Source organism: Stegostoma tigrinum, chromosome 8 (genome assembly GCF_030684315.1).
Source record: "Stegostoma tigrinum isolate sSteTig4 chromosome 8, sSteTig4.hap1, whole genome shotgun sequence".
Lineage (NCBI taxonomy): Eukaryota > Metazoa > Chordata > Chondrichthyes > Orectolobiformes > Stegostomatidae > Stegostoma > Stegostoma tigrinum.
This window is the reverse complement of record NC_081361.1, coordinates 18,787,271-18,803,357: the sequence shown is the minus strand read 5'-3', so window position 1 is coordinate 18,803,357 and position 16,087 is coordinate 18,787,271.

Sequence of the window (16,087 nt, the reverse complement as noted above, 5' to 3'; positions counted from 1 at the left end):
TATGTTGCCATCTTCGGAGATGAGATTTGAAAGATCTTCAAATGTTGCCTTTGTGCTCCTAGTCAAGAGAATAAAACAAATTACTCTTGACAGAATAGAGTCAAGATTGCAAACAGCTGACATGGAATCTGACAAATAAGCAAGTAATACAGACAGTGAAGGGCAGTGAAGCATTTTTCAAACAATTGCAGTTATTTTCATGAAACAGTTCAGATATGTTTTGACACATCTCTTTGGCAGGTAGAATTTGAACCCAAGAGATATTGGGAACTGCAGATGCTGGAGAATCCAAGATAACAAAGTGTGGAGCTGGATGAACACAGCAGGCCAATCAGCATCTCAGGAGCACAAAAGCTGACATTTCGGGCCTAGACCCTTCATCAGACAGAATTTGAACCCAGATTATTTCAGCCCAGAGATGGAGATGTTACCACTGTGCCACAAAAGCCCTTCATTGCAGTAGTTTTAGGAAATCTCATCACAGCAAGTGAGATTTCACCTCCAAGCTGCCTCAAAAAAACAATCATGATCAAATCGTCTACGGCACAGGAATATAAACTACAAGTGTGCACTTCAAAGAGGTATAGACTGCTTTCTTGGGTGATTAAAATAATTGTGTTCTTTGTATTTCAGGTTCCTATACAAACCTCCAGTTCATATCACCCCGTCACAGCACATCCACAGGAAACTGTCTTACGTTACATCCAACAGCAGATCAGTTTTGGAACACAATAGTTCAATATTTTAAGCTGTCAAACAGTTTTCTTTTTCCACTGAAGAAAATTAACTCCTCACTCCTTAGTGAAAGAATGAAAGATTCTGCCAGTACGCCAATTGTTGGGATTGCACTGTAGTGCCTCTGGTAATCCTGTCAACACATCTGGAGTGTGAAGATCACTTTGGCAAGTAAACTTGGAGGTGAAACCTGCAAATTCCTACCACATATTTATTAAAAATAACGACACGGCTTTTCCAGAAAAATGACTCACTTTGACACGGCTGCCCAAGTCTTCTGAAACTCAAAGATGTTATTTGCTTGCAATGCACGGGTAATTGCACACACTGAAGAGAAATTTCCCAAAATCCGACATTCCTGTGAGAACATAAAACATGAGTTCTGTGGGAAAAACAGTGGCTCCCCATGACCCAATACCTCAGACATTAAAATGTTCCATCAGAAAAACGTGATCTGCAAAAATAACAGCATTAACAAACGACTTTGTGGGGGCAAAAATTCCACAAATCTTAGCGACTTAAAACTTGATCTTCATTTTTTTTTCCCTCTGAGACATTTCACTCTCTGCCAACACTTGACTCGTTAGACATGGTTACTGACGCCAAAGCAAAGATTCGAATGAATAAGTTGGAGACACGGCCATCTGAGTGGTGGAAGTGGCGAAGTTAGGGAGCTGGAGACGGGTAATCATCTGTGTTATATCCATTGTATTCAGCTGATAAACGAATGACAGATTACATTTTCTGCCAGCATAGGAGGGCAGGGCCTGACACATGAGATAATCATTCAAGGAAAGCGTACAAATCAGAAAATTGAGTCTACTTTTATGAATCACAATGTTATTGAGACTGAGTTAACTAATCGTAGTGAGGATAGCATGTGAATGTCCTTCATCTGCCTGCCCCACGGAGGCAGGGAGAAGAATAGAACAAATCAAACCTCCCTTCCACAAGCATCAATTTGAACTTGTTGGGAGGGGCCGAGGGGCAGGAGAGTAGGAAGCCTGCAATTGTTTGTTCTCAGCTCTCAAAACCACTTCTGCTTAGCGAGGAAGGCCAAGGAGGAAGAGGGTCATTAGACCATATTGGCTTTATGTGGATGTGCCTCACTGGGCATCATTAGATAGATGCCTTATCTGATTAAGTCCAGCAGGTAAGATCTCAAGCCCACAGTCTTCCGGCTTGAGGGCAACAAAGGCTGCTGCAGTAAAAAGTAAGTGACGGAGGACACTTCAACATGGATAAGGACCCTCATCAACTTTTGTCAACTCAAATGACAACCGGAAGAGTCAGCCAAGTGATCACTGGAAGGTGCCAACTCGTCTTCAGAATGGCCTTTGACAGCACCAGTTTCTAGGTCGGCACGGACAGCCTGTCAGGAGCTCATGTATCCATGTCTATGACTGGGTGTCTGCCTCCATTCATTTCAACTTCTCCGGATTGTGAAACTGTAGACAGACATCAATGCCTTAAGATTCTTTACGAGTCCAAATCCATGCAGGCAGTGTTGCCAAGAGCCAAACCAGATTTGTCACAAATACCTGGCAAAGGTATTATTATGAATCTTCATTCCCAACCTTTCGAATGACTAAATATTTTATTGGCACATGAATATGGGAAATTTCAATGATAATACACTTTTGTTGCTATGATCCAGTGCCATTTTGGATGATAAAATGAATATGAATAAATTGCTTAATTCACTTAATTAGTTAATTACTGGCTTCCTGTCTTGATTCTTTCCAAATGTACTCGTGGGAATGCCACATATTGATGACAAAGACAAGCCAGACATCAGGTATGACAGCCCTTCCTCATCCTTTTCCCAATTGCTGATTAAAATGCAAAGACAAATTCCTTTGGCAAACACATAAGAAACAGACAACCAGGCAAGTTACTGAAGGGCCATCATACGGGCATATGGAATGCAGAAAACTGAGAATAACATTTACAATGTATCATAAATCTGATCACCGCTCGCAAGGGAGGCAAACAACATTCTGTTATGCCTAATAAGTAACTTTGTGTTTGAAGGGCCACTAAAAATCTGAAATCAGTTTCCTTTATTTCTCCACAGAAATATTTTTGATGGGAAAGAAAACTTTAATATTTCAATGCAACTGTAAACTGAGGCATGAACTATTAGCAGCCAACACTATGGAAATTACAAATGCTAGGATTTGCCATGAAGCATTCAATTCTAATTCTGCTCGTCAATTCGAGAGGCTTTCAAACCCTAAACATCTCAACACATCGTAGGAACTGCTTGCTCTCTTCCACCATGTTTGTTTCATGCACTGAGTGCTTTACCCTGTCATAAAGGTTAAAAATCACTAAAGAACAAGTGTACCTTGGCAACATCAATCCACTTCTCAATGATCTTCGCCCTCTGTCGTGGTTTTAGCTGCTGAGGCTGACTGATGGTGCTGGTGACACAATTCTTAACGTTATTAAACTGTGCCACGATAGCCCAGACGGTTGATGCTCGATCTGGTTGTTCAGCCCAGATGGACCCTAAACATTCGCTGGGCACAAGTTTCTTAAAAAGATCCTGATCAAAAATAAAAAGGAAACAAAGATTACATATATTAGCAGTACTGTGGTTGAAGGAATGAACTACAAACAAGGTTCTTCCATTCATGAGTAAACTCATCCTGCTAGTTTGCAATTGTACATTCAAAACTGCACAAGCTACTTTGTCATCAACTGAGTACATAATACACACATTGATGCCCAAGGTGCATATAGGTTGTACAGACAGGTCAACAGCCTTGAGTTTTCAGTCATCTCCTTCTTATTTGTAGGTTAGATTCTAAATCACAAGTTATCTCCACCCAGCTCCTACTGCTGGCTCCGTGCACACCATCAATGCACGGCTTTGTTGGCAATAGTCACTCCTCCTGATGCTCAGCCATGGTGGTCCATTAGTTAGACAGACTGGCCATCAGGAAAGTGGTCCTGCATCATGTCCACTTCTCACATCAAGGCAGATTGACAGAACACAATGGCTGCCGCACCCCATGTTGGTTAAGTACACCTCAACGTCAACACCTCCCCACTGTTGGTTTCATGCTGAAGCTGAATGTTGCCAAACATCCAAGCCTGTCAATTGGTCATTCTGTTTGCATTGTCTCCTCTTGCCTCCCTCTTCAAGGCTAACAACTCCCACAAACAATTATGCTCCGAGTGTCAAACTTAACACAAACTCAGAAACCATGGAGTGGGAAACTGCTGCATATTTATGCAAGCATGGTGCACTCTCACTTTTAACACTCCGATCATGTGACAATGATGTCATCGATTATTTCAGGCAGGGAACAGCTGAGGCTAACCTTCCGCCCTCTTCAGTAAACTAAATAATAAATCTCCTGTTTCAGCCTCCTGGACCTGCCTGCAACAGGAACAACACAGGCGACCAGAATCAAAAACACTGCCTTGACATTCACCAGGTCAAACAACTGATTTGAAAAGGAATCACTGATCTCATTGCCGACCTCACTGCTTCAAGGAAAGAAAAGCAGCTATGTTCCTCTACAGACACCAATATAGGTTGTTTCCCATCCAAAATGTCTGTTGTCATCATTGTGTCACATGATTAGACTCGAAGTGCCAGAATGTATACACACATACAACAGAGACTGCAATGAAAACAGACTGTTAACTTTCTAACTCTGTGCAGAAAAGCAGCGATCCATAACCAACTCGTACGTTTGACAAAAAGTTCACTTGCAGATTAGATATGCGCACCCCTGCTCTCAACACTGACAATTGCTCAGGCTTTTTGAGACCTAGAGGACTACTTACATTCTAGAGTCACACCCAATGCTGTCATATAGACCACAGTCCCATTTGCTCAAAGCTGAGCTTCCATTTGAAGCCGAAGCCTATGACCAGACCCAGACAGAATACAAAATTTGAGTCAGCAATCCTTCGCCTCATTTCGTCGAGGTCGGCACCAAGCCACCTTGGAGACTAGACTGGAATAGCCTGATCTCGTGGCTGATTCCATTCCAGGAGATCTCTGCAAACACCAAAGTTGTCTTACTGGACACTTCGAACAAAATCACTGGGTTCATGTCGGAACAGTGACTGTTCTGGTAAAACATTTCAACTTTTACCCTGAAATACTATTCATTTTGCAGAGATTCAACACGAAGTTACGAAGGATTTTCAGTGCTCTCCCTGCTCACTTAATTCATGTGACATTCATTTAAAAAAATAGGCGAGTGCTGAAGTCTTCATCGACAGGTATTTCAAGCTCAAGACTGAAGTTACATTTCAAACAAGACACTTTGACATCTTGGACGACTGCATTGTGAAGGCAATTCAGTTGTAATGACTGGTGGAGCGGAAATAGCATTCAATAATATGGTGAGATTCGGATGCTTACTGCTGACTGAAACATCGTATTGAGAATGACTGGGAAAGACAGGTCTCAACAGAATCGACCCTAGATTCCTAGATAATAAAATGTGAGGCTGGATGAACACAGCAGGACCAGCTGCATCTCAGGAGCACAAAAGCTGACATTTCGGGCCTAGACCCTTCATCAGAGAGGGGGATGGGGTGAGGGTTCTGGAATAAATATGGAGAGACGAAGAGGCGGACCGAAGATGGAGAGTAAAGAAGATAGGTGGAGTGGAGAGTATCGGTGGGGAGGGACGGAGGGGATAGGACAGTCCAGGGAAGACGGAAAGGTCAAGGAGGTGGGATGAGGTTAGGAGGTAGGAGGTGGAGCTGCCGCTTGGGGTGGGAGGAAGGGATGGGTGAGAGGAAGAACAGGTTAGGGAGGCAGAAACAGGCTGGACTGGTTTTGGGATACATCGGCGGGAGGGGAAGAGCTGGGCTGGTTGTGTGGTGCAGTGCGGGGAGAGGACGAACTGGGCTGGTTTTGAGATGCGTTGGGGGAAGGGGAGATTTTGAAGCTGGTGAAGTCCACATTGATACCATTGGGCTGCAGGGTTCCCAAGCGGAATATGAGTTGCTGTTCCTGCGACCTTCGAGTGGCATCATTGTGGCACTGCAGGAGGCCCATGATGGACATGTCATCGAAAGAATGGGAGGGGGAGTGGAAAACGCTCGCGACTGGGAGGTGCAGTTGTTTATTGCAAACCGAGTGGAGGTCTTCTGCAAATCAGTCCGCAAGCTTCTGCTTGGTTTCCCCAATGTAGAGGAGGCCACACCGGGTACAATGGATACAGTATACAACATTGGCAGATGTGCAGGTGAACCTCTGCTTAACATGGAAGGTCATCTTGGGGACTGGGATTGGGGTGAGGGAGGGGATGTGGGGGCAAGTGTAGCATTTCCTGCGGTTGCAGGGGAAGATGTCGGGTGTGGTGGGGTTGGAGGGCAGTGTGGAGCGAACAAGGGAGTCACACAGAGAGTGGTCTCTCCGGAAAGCAGGAAACAATGCATCATCCTCCGAAACTTCCACCATCTACAGTCCAACACCACCGCCCAAGACATTTTTCCATCCCCACTCTTGTCTGCCTTCCGGAGAGACCACCCTCTCCGCGACTCTCTTGTTCGCTCCACACTCCCCTCCAAACCCACCACACCAGCACCTTCCACTGAAACCGCAGGAAATGCTACACTTGCCCCCACACCCCCTCCCTCACCCCATCCAAGGCCCCAAGATGACTTTCCATATTAAGCAGAGGTTCACCTGCACATCTGCCAATCTAGTATGTTGTATCCATTGTACCCGGTGTGGCTTCCTCTACATTGGGGAAACCAAGTGGCGACTTGGGGACCGGTTTGCAGAACACCTCCACTTGGCTCGCAATAAACAACTGCACCTCCCAGTCACGAGCGTTTTCCACTCTCCCTCCCATTCTTTAGATGACATGTCCATCATGGACCTCCTGCAGTGCCACAATGATGCCACCCGAAGGCTGCGGGAACAGCAATTCATATTCCGCTTGGAAACCCTGCAGCCCAGTGATATCAATGTGGACTTCACCAGATTCAAAATCTCCCCTTCCCTCACCGCATTCCAAAACCAGCCCAGATCGTCCTCTCCCCCCACTGCATCCCAAAAACAGCCCAGACTGTCTCTGCCTCCCTAACCTGTTCTTCTTCTCAACCATCCCTTCCTCCTACCCCAAGTCGCACCTCCATCTCCTATCTGCTAACCTCATCCCACCTCTTTGACCTGTCCGTCTTCCCTGGACTGTCTCATCCCCTCCCTACCTCCCCACCTACACTCTCCTCTCCACCTATCTTCTTTTCTCTCCAACTTCGGTGCGCCTCCGCCCTCTCTCCCTATTTATTCCAGAACCGTCACCCCATCCCCCTCTCTGATGAAATGTCTCGGCCCCAAATGTCAGCTTTTAAGCTCCTGAGACACTGCTGGTCCTGCTGTGTTCATCCAGCCTCACATTTTATTATCTTGGATTCTCCAGTATCTGCAGTCCATTATCACAGACCCAGATTCCTGTTTACTCACAGCATCCATAAAAGTCAGCTGCTCTGCAATGCAGCGTGATGTATAGCAGAGGAGCTTTTCGTCCACTTCTTCGATGGTTCCTTCATGTTCTTCTCCCACGTTGAACCCAAGTCTTCCAGGGTAGCCTTCTGCGTAAGTGAAGATAGATATTTATTTTGTGCCCAAAGTTCTCATTGCTCCAAAACATCTTAATCACTTGTGACTAGAAATCGTCCATTAATTTACAACAGTTAGCTCACATTTATAGTTTTAAATCTCGATTTCCTGAATTTAATATGATATTGCAGTGAAACCGTCCTTTTGGAAGCATTTCAATTGCAAAAGAAATTGTATTTATTGACAGATTCCCATTCCAATTTCTTGCCAAAGCAAATCTTTCAAATCTCAAGTTCTTGTTTTACAATAACCTGCAAAAGTATTCAATCATATTAGAAAATAAAGTGTCATTGACAGCAACAGTTAAAAAGGAAATTGTCCTGAAAGACTCATTCAATGCTGCTGGGCCTTAGCAGACCATATTACAGAGTCCGTTCTTTGCAGAATTTGGTCTTGTACATCATGAACTCAGTACAGCGGTATTCACTCAGCAATACTTGGCTTAACCAAAATTTTTGGATCTACTTTTGAAGCTTGTCAAAGGAAGCCCAAATGAACTAAACCCTGAGACAGATGGCTAAGCCCTCCACGAACTGACAGGGAGACACCATGAATTTGACAACGTCAGATGACCACTCAAAATGGAGGCTCTTGAGGCACATTGGTAGTGTTCCTATTTCCGGACCAAGTGGCCTTGGGCTTAGTCTCACCTGCTCCACAGGCACGTAGTAACCAACAAGGGCTCTTGTGCTGTAGTGCTAGTGTCAATAACACTGAGCCACGAGGCCTGGCTTCAACACCCACCTGCTACAGTGTATGTGTTAACATGTGTGAACAAGTTCGATTAGAAAAACATCTTGCTACTCAAAATGAACAGCTTTACACATCATGTCTAAACAAATTCAGACACACCGCCGACCCCACCCATTGATTCTTTCACTGATGTCAAAGTATCCAAATGGTTGGTATCTGGCTAAAATGGTGCTCTTCTACGGTCAATGATTACTCCTGCACAACACTGATCGTTGGGACCACTGGTAATCTCGGATCTAAATGGTCATTTTAACAAATTAATTTCATCAGAGTCCATCGCAGAAAAAGATCTTAACTTTCATCATAACTCAGTCATTTGAATTACCATTAAGCTGCAGAGTTAACAATTTATTCTGGCAGCTATGTGAGCTATTTATAGAGATGTTTCACTTTGAACCCCAAATTACAAGAGAAAGCAGCGAAGTTGCCAAAGGCACTTGTGCTGATCCAAATGAATCCATCTATTGCAATCTCAATTCTCTGTACTGTGAGGTATTGCAGTGAAGCAAACGTAATCCGAATAGTTTGCAGTGCATTCATGTTAACTTTGGAATTCAACTGACATGAACAACCACATCCCTCTGAATACAAACTTATCAAAAGACATTCTGAATTTAGTTTTCCGATCAAACTGGTTAACTTCACACCTTGCCACATTGTATTCCTTCTGCTGCAATTTCTGCCCATTTATCAAAACTGTCTGCAGCCTCTTTTCATTCTCACAACCACAGATGAAGAGTCAGAGATGGAGCAGTTGAAGGTGAAGAGAAGGACAGAAAGTGGAAACAAGTTCAATCAACTTTTCCAGTTGGTGACAACAGCAAGCATCAGCTTTGATGGATTGGAATAAGATATTCAAGAGACATGGCTGGAATAATGTCTGCTACACATCTCAATTTTTAAAAAAACACAGCATTTTGGGGTTCCGTGCAAGCATTCATAGCAATGCTTTCATTGCACAGGAAGTGAGTTGCATTACATCAGATGAAGTTGAAATACAGGCTGTTGAGAGTAAGGTCATGTTCAGCAAGGGAACACAGGTGTGATAAATGGCGATTGGTTGGGCAGCCATTGGAGGGAGCGGCAGAGAGCTCCAATACTGTCCTGGTGAGGGACGGAATATAGACGGAGTAGATGTCCATGAATCAGATTTACACTACAGGAATAGCACACTATAATCTTTCAGAGATATATTTAAAGTAAATTCCCAAACTGCCTTTTGGAGCCAAACAGAACATGCTTTCACCACCGCACCGCCAACACTGCCCCACAATTATTTCCCCTTGCCTTATGAATTAAAACCACTGTTTTTGCATCACAAATATAAATCTTACTGAACATCTCTTTCTCTGCACTTTCATCCTCCTGAAACTGACTGTGAAGATTCTGGGCCCGTTTTTCAGGGTCTGACCCCGGCGCTGTCTGCTTTAAATATGTGAGGACTTTATTTAGGCAAGCATAACTTGAGCCTTGTCGGAAGTCTTCAGGGTGCTGATTCAACCAGAATTTCAGGATTTCAGCAATAGCACTGGAAATGAAGTCAGAGTTAATACTGTTCATCAGGGAAGCAAAACTCTTGGGAAAAAAAACCTTCAAATTATACAAATATAAATGCAATAGATTAAATTTGGAATACAGAGTCATTGTGATGGCACAGAAGAAGATGAACTGCTCTCTTGAATTGCTGCAGTGCACATGGCAATGGTAACCCTGCCATGCCATCAGCTAAGGAGCGTGGCACTTGGACCCAGTGACAAAGGAATGACTGTCCAATTGAGAATTGTGCTGGTCATGGATAGAAACTATATGTTGGCCATGTTTCCAAGTTTTCTTCTTTGTAGATTGCACAGATATACTTAAGGCTCATTGCAAAATGATTTCACATGCATCTGAGGATACTTATTACACCAGCAGGATTTCCTGGCATTTCGATGCTGCTTTTCTACCAGTAAGGAGAAAGTGAGTTGAAAAAATAACGTTGTAAAAGTCAAAGAGACAAATCAAGTGAACAAAGAAAAACACCAAGATAATGATGATTTGTTTGCCTGTGTTCTGGGAGTTGCATTGCCAATGCTTGGATACCCCAGTAACATGGCAAAGTCGGGTCTAGCTGGGGATGGCTAATGAAATACTCCAAAATACTCAGCTTGCAATTCACTGATTTAACGACCTGGTTAATACTGAGAGGGAACATTGCATTATTTCACAGGCAAATCAATGGTTACTTTTTGGCAACAAGACATCAGCTGCACACAGAAGTCATCACAACACTGAAATAGAACCCCTTGCACAGAAAAAAACTCCTCATGGCACTTCACAGCAGGGGAGCCATACAAAAACTGACATCAAAGGAGGAGATTTTCATACAGGTGACCAAACGTTTGGCCAGAGTGACATTTCGTGAGCATCTTAAAGGTGAGAGATGGTGATGTTAAGAGGAAGGAATTGCACGCCTGCAAAAAAGTATCAAGAGATGCACAGCTCTCAGGATTTGGCAGAACAGGAAAGTTCCAGGCAAAGTTTGGGACCTCAAATAATTCCAGACAGTAGCAAAGTGAGAACATGAGGGATGTGAGCACAAGAACTTAAAGGTTTTTTTTTAAAAATCTAATGTTCAGGCGTTGGTCAACCAGGAGACAATGTGGGTCAGCAAACATTGGGGTGATGTGTTTGTTGTGAATTAGGAGATGGACTGAGTTGCAAATATGGCCGATGATGGGATAAGCAGGAGAAGCCTTTGACATGTCTTGAATTAGCATTCCCAACATGTATGGAACAATTTACACTCAGAATGCTGTTCTAGTTTTTCATGAGCTATTTCCTTATCTACAGCTCTACACTGCTGACTACATCCAACTGAAACAGATGGTTGCTCATTTAAAAGTGTTCATCATCTATCATTACAGCACAGAAATATATTCTGTGAGACATTACACACAGACATTGGGACAATACTTGAATTCAAAAGGAGGCTAATGTACCAATTAACATGCCCAACCAGCACACTACTTTCATGAGGATTACAACATCCTCACTCTGGGATCAGACCAATTTAGCTCACTTTATATATTCCATCCCTACATGTCTCTTGGCAAATTACTAGACAAATACCGTGAAATTAGTCAGGAGCAATTTGCTATCCGCCATCAGAGGTGTTCATCCAAATATGATCAGCTCAGTGTTGGAGAAAAATGTCCAGGTAACCACCAAGCAAGCGGCTTCGATTTCTAAATCTAAGGTTCGTTTACCCAAAAAGACAACTAGCCGGGGGTTAGAGTGAAGTGCAATGCACAAGGCGTCCCAACTGTGTTCTGTTTGTTAGACTAACCAGATGGTTTTCCTGTGCCGCATTTTTCAACAACTGTTAGAGGCTTTCTTCAAACTTCAGTCCAGCTCAGTTGTGATTGCTTACTATTGCATCGGAAGTCAAGGTATTCGCTGAAAATCCTCTCTTCCTCAAATTGATCACTTTTCACAACACAAGACTGCAAAAATTTGCCTTTGTATTTGCTCACAGGTAGTTTCTCTGTGCTTTGCCCCTCAGGCATTGACATTCTTGATGATAAAAACCATAAACAACATCAACTCAAGAAAGCAAAATAAATGAGTCAGCAAACCATTTACAAAAGAAAATAAATCACTGTATATGTTAGATTGGAATCTCAAACTTTGAAGCACCAAGTTCAGGCCAGCACACAAGTCTATGAGATAAATGTCCTTTGTCCTTCATCAAAAAGCACAGAGTTTAATTGAACAGCAAAACAAACCAGAATAATCCTGTCTTTAACCCCGTGCTTCAAAAGTATTAACCCATGTGAGTCAGAGCAGTAAAACAACGTCAGCAATCTGGTACGGCTCAAAAATTTCACTAGCATTCCTGCTAATCTCCCAACAATGCTGTAGAAGTGCATTTGTGCAATGCTTTCTGCAACCAAATATCCTTGAAAGCACTTACTTCTCATATTTCATCCATGAAAAATCATTTCGCAAAGACATTTGGATTTCATAGATTCAGGAAACAGGAATGCAAGCTTGATTATTGCAAAACATACAACAGCAACAAGGAGTGGGAGGGTACCAATGTCCAAGGACACCACAAACAAACCACACAATAAGTATATGACTGCACTAGAAAGTGGTTTAATTCCATTTCCAACATTCACATGAAGTTTGCAGGATAACTTGTCATGAAGTGGTGTGAAGAGGGAAGCCATTCCTTCAATAATGCATCACTACTGCAAACTCGACAAATGACAATCCTCAGAACTGGAAGGGTCACCGGACCTGAAGTATTAACGCTGTTTTTACATTCACAGATGCTGCCAGAACTGCTGAGCTTTTCCAGCAACTTTGTTTTTGTCCCTGATTTACTGAATCCACAGATTTGTTTCTGTTTTCAGTTCGCTTCTTTCATGTGTTTTTTATGGTCTGGAGTGCTGTTTGCCATCTAGTCTGGGTGACTGGCGTTTTTGATGAAAAAGTCTCTATATTGTTTTACAGGATGCTCTGGCTCTCCAGCAATTCTTCTCACATTCTTAAATTCCAAATTATAAATACAATTTAACTACATGTTAAATCAAACTTACTTTTTCATGATTGCTTTCTTTTCTGCAGATCTGCATTTGTCCAAATCTGGGAAGCTCGATCTGTGAAAGTGTACGCTTCTGCAATTGATCACAAGCCACAAAACAAAAAGCAAATTAAAATGGTGGTTGGGTCAATAATTGGTTGCCAGCCATTGAAAAAAAAATGAAGTCTCAAAGTGCAGCATTTCAAACCCTGATCAGCTCATTTTAATTTAAACAAGGTCATGCTGCAAATGTAAAACTGCATAAAACAGTGAATCCGTCTTTAAAATTCCCAGGAAATTTACAAGAAATGACCTTGAGGGCCAAAGCAGCTCGCCAGCAGTGGTGGCGGCAGCTGGGAACAGGGAAAAGGACCAGGTGCAAGGAGTGAAGCCACCTCTTCAAAAGCTTACATTTGCTACCAAGTCCAGAAATTTCTGTCTGAGATCAACTCAACACCTTCACATGCAACTGCTGCTTGTGCTTCACGAAGTGCTTCGCATTGCTTCTTCCTCGGGATTAGGGAGAAACTATGCAAATAACTGAGAAGCTGTTTCTTCATCAATGTGCCATGATCTGGAGTGATTTCCGTGTTTTTAATTCTGTGGTATGTCTGACACAGTCACACAGCACAGAAACATTTTCATCTTCATCAAGAGATTTCTGATGATCTAACATATGGCCACCAGCTCTCCAGGGATTCCCTTTTGACATTAATGTGGTGCAAATGAAACATACACATGCTCATGCATTGGATCAAACTCACTTCTTGACTGTCACTTTCTTCTCCTGTGAAATTAAATCCTTGCATTCAATGTTTTCACACCTGCAATTGAACATGAAGAACAATTTACAACACTTCACGCAAACATTTTCATCGACAATTCAATCCATTTGAATGCCCATGAAAACTGAAGATTCGGAATTACAAGCCTTCATCAGATGGTTCTATTAAGCAGGTTACACTCTAGATGGTGAAGATTCCTTAGCATAAAATGTTAGCCCCAAATGGTGCTCCCCAACTTGTATTCAAATTTACTTGCTGCAAATGGCATCTGGCCCCTTTTGAAATTGGCCCTCCTCCAGATCAAAATTATTCAGGATTGTTCATTGTTCTCTTCTATATCCAAACAAAAAATCTTTTGATACAGTGATCAGTGCTTCCTTAAATGATCCATGTATGATATTCGATACACTGTGAGTATGCAGACTAATTATGAAGGTGGTACTGCAGGTTGAAGATATCGTCAGGTTTCTGAACTTTAAAAATAAGAGCATCGTATGCAAAACAAAAAAGATATGACAAATCTTTACAGAAAACGCTGATTTGCCCTCAACTCTAGTCTTTCTAAACCACACTTCAGGAAGAGATTTGACAGGGTGTACGAAACATTCACAAAAATAGTACCAGAGGTGACAAACTAGACAACATTGTGGAGATAACAAGGTGTAGAGCTGGATGAACACAGCAGACCAAGCACCATCAGAAGAGCAGGAAAGCTGATGTTTTGGGCCAAGACCCTTCTTCAGAAATGGGGGAGAGGACGGGATTCTGAAATAAATAGGGAGCGAGGCAGAGGGAAATAGAAGATGGATAGAGGAGAAGATAGGTGGAGAGGAGACAGACAGGACAAAGAGCTGGGGTTGGAGCCTTTAAGGGTTTTGTGGAAAAGGTAGGGCTGCTTGTCTTGGAGAAGACTATGAAGAGATTTTACAAGTGTTCAAAATCATGAGGGATTTGGTGGGACTGGATAAGAACAATCAATATCTTGTGACAGAAGAGTTGGAAAGAAAACGACACCGATTCAACATGTTCAACAAAAAAAAAATGGTGACATGGATTATTTTTTAAACAGCACAGTGAGGAAGTGAGACATTCTGCCTAATAGTGTGGTGAATGCAGCTTCAATTGAGGTCTTCAAAAGGGAACTACAATTTTCTAAATCAATGGTTTGGTACTATTACATAGGAGTGAATGTAGGCCGGATCCTCTTTGAAAGCTATTACAAACATTATCAAATCATTGCCTCTGGGCTGTTACCATGTGATGGTGGTATAACATTGCACAAACGGCCAGCTCCTCAGCTGTTTCCTCGCGTTTTGTCATATTCTGAATAATGATTAATTTAGTCATACATGTAATTAAACTTACTCAGCAATTATTTCGTTTGCTCCTGAGGAACCTCCAAATCCATTTTGTTCACCATTTGTACTCTCAGTTTTTCCAGAACTGCAATTGATGAAAGAGAACAAATTGAGTCATTTCGAACAAGCAAACTCATCCAGAATTAAATCCAACCCAATTTCACAAAAAAAATCACTGTCTTCAAAGATGGATTATTCTGGCTTCGACAGGATGTCCACATGTCATCAGAATGAGGCAGTGCTGGAGTGGGGTTTGGAAGAGACAGAACAGGGCAAAAAGAAAAGCAAACCATTTCTTCACTGATAGTCAATTCTGGGCTTAAAAGCTGACGTTTCGGGCCGAGACCCTTCATCTGCTGTGTTCATCCAGCCTCACATTTTATTATCTTGGATTCTCCAGCATCTGCACTTCCCATTATCATTGAAAAGCTTTGAATGCTTTATGCTCATTCAACATTATCTAATTTCTCAAAATCAGCCAAACATTTCAGAACCAGTCAAGCAGTTGCTTCATATCATTGCTGTCATCTGGATTGGTGTTCACTGCTCTGTCAATGGGATGCTTTACAGAGGCAATCCTGACATCATCTTCCAGCAACTGCCAACAGTTTCCTTTCACATTATTAGATCCGAAATACTGGTTCACAGGTTTAATCTGACAACAGATCAAACGACTTGCTAATTGCTCCTTTCGCTTCTGAATAACTTAGGTTTCCACCTAGTTCACAGTGTGGCATGTCAACATTTTCACAGCTGCAACTGGTCATAAAGCACCAGTTAAATCATTTCAAATGTGCACATAATCACAATATTAATTTCTGGCACTTCTTATCAACACTGGGATTTTTGGCTGTGAGAGGGAGCCTGTGGGCAGATAAGGAGTAAAGAGTTCAAATAAAGAACCTCTGCACACGGGCAGACGATAAACATCCCAAATGCAAAGTTTTAAGTTTAACGTTCCCATCTCTTCAAAAGAACCTCAAGCTATTTACAGATAATTGACAAGACCTATAACTTGCCTGACATTCAGTTCCTTACTTTTTCTGACCGGCACTTAGTGCCCAAGTTGCTCATTCACTGTTTCCAAGCTCCTGGGTTGGTACCAAAGGCCCTTCACTTACTGTGCTGGCCCTCCTGACTGAAAGCCATGTACCATCACTCACCTAGAAAGTTTGAGTTACAATGAGAGCTGGATAGGCTGATACTTTTGATCACTGGAGCATAAGAAGTTGAAAGGTGACGTTAAAGAGTTTGATAAAATCATGAGGGATACGGATAA